Raw genomic sequence first — 1,913 nt, 5'->3', positions numbered from 1 at the left:
TAATAAAAAATATATTGAAGACGCAAGAAACAGTTGAAATGTTGGCAATAATCCGAAAAGCACAAAAATTTAAATAAAACATATGTAAAACAAAACAAAACAAAACAAAACAAAATAGTTTGATCAAAATGAAAAATTTTCGAAAACAAATTTTAAAACTAAACAATCAAAACTTTTTTTAAAAAAAAATAACAGAAAAATAAATCATGATATATTTGAATGTGAAGTTAGAAGAGAACAAACAACACAAACACAAAATATGTTTTATTTTTTTTTTTTTTTAAAAAAAAATAAACAAATCAACATAAAATTAAAACTTCTCTTAGTTCCCATCAGTTGGTAACTTCCTAATGATTCATAAAATTAAATGATATTTTTTTTTTTTTAAATAAAAAAGGTTAAAAAAAATTATCTTTTATAACATTTTCAATTGGTTGTTAACGGAATAAGTTGCTATACAATTTGCAACAAAAATTATTAAAATGGCAACTGAAACGAAACAATGAAATAAAAGCCAGAATATCACAGAAATAGCGAATTTAGAAGCTAACGAAAAAAACAAGAACAATGCTGTTAAAAAGACTGGCAAAATTAACAATCCCTTTTTTGTTATTCGTATCAAAGACAGATCGGATTGAGAAAGCTTAAATTGCAAGTTGACCAACAATTCATCAGTTCAACAGAACAATAAACAGAGAACAATCATGAGAACTTCAAAAAAAGATTCGAAAAGGAAGAAGGCATTAAAGAAGGAAGGAAAGAAAGAAAGAAAGAAAAAAATAAATGAATGAGAATTATTTTTTTGATTTTCATGCCAAAAATGAATTTATTCCCAGATTCATAAGAGATAACAAATGACTTGACAACTGTTATTATAATTGTGAAATTCTGTTTTGAAAAATTGTCAGAAATATCATCATTTTCTGTGAAGAATCAATAAAACTTGAATATTTGCAGCCCATTCAGCGAAAGGAACAACAACAACAACAACAACAACATTTCATAGAAATATTCCATTATTTGGGAACAATTGAAACAGAGAGAAAAATTGAGAGAGAGATAAATAGAGATAAATAGAGACAGATAGATAGAAATACGGTGAATATGTAATAATAATAATAATAATAATAATTATAATGAAAGCATGAAGAAGAAGAAGAAGAAGAAATTAGAATAATATTATTTTTGAGATTTGCAGAACATTCAACATAAAGTTAGGAGTATACTATTTGTTCTGCTGCATGAACAAAACATTCACACAACAATCAATAACAAGGAAGAGAAAGAGGAAGAGAATAGACGGAAAGAGAAAGAGATAGAGATAGAGAAAAGAGAGAAAGAAAGAGAAAGAGAGAGAAAGAGAAAGAAAGAGAACGAGAAAGAGAGAGAAGGATAGAATCTTATCAAAAACATGGAGCAATTATTGAAGATCAACCAAAATGGCTCAACTAATCACAATTGCAACATAAAAAAAATATTAATAAAATAGCTTCAGAATATCAGAAGATAAGAATAATAGAAAAGAACAACAGAACAACAGAATAACAGAAGAACAGAATAAGAAAGAATAAGAATGAATTATAGATATTATGATGGATTTAGATAGAATAATAAAGAACAAAGGAACTTTGTTCAAAAATTCTTGATTCAGAAGAAGAAGAAGAAGAAAAAGAAAAAGAAGAAGAAAAGAAAAAAAATTAAAAATTAAAATTTCCCTTTGAATTATCGTTCAGATCTGTCGATCCAACCACGATTTTCTATCAAAAACACGATTAAAAATGAAAAATAACTTTAATTTTTTTTTACTCATTGAAACTGAACAAAGCACACATAAACACACAAACACACAAAGAGATAGACAGAAACAATGATAATAAGAACATCCTTCTGATAAATAGACAAATGTGGGACAA

General features: G+C 26.0%; 1 protein-coding gene across 1 annotated transcript in view; it reads right to left on the bottom strand.

Annotated features, from left to right (window-relative positions):
• Positions 1–1,913, bottom strand: part of MONOS_16383 (uncharacterized protein) — a 3,576-nt gene continuing 1,663 nt past the window's right edge. The window contains exon 1 of the mRNA XM_067869291.1: positions 1–1,913. This exon is cut by the window's right edge and continues 1,663 nt beyond it. The gene's annotated coding sequence lies outside the window, so the exon portion shown is untranslated.

Source organism: Monocercomonoides exilis (genome assembly GCF_001643675.1).
Source record: "Monocercomonoides exilis strain PA203 chromosome Unknown scaffold8-1962414, whole genome shotgun sequence".
Classification (NCBI taxonomy): Eukaryota; Preaxostyla; order Oxymonadida; family Polymastigidae; genus Monocercomonoides; species Monocercomonoides exilis.
The sequence above is the reverse complement of the archived record's forward strand: the minus strand, read 5'-3'. Positions and strand labels throughout refer to the sequence as shown.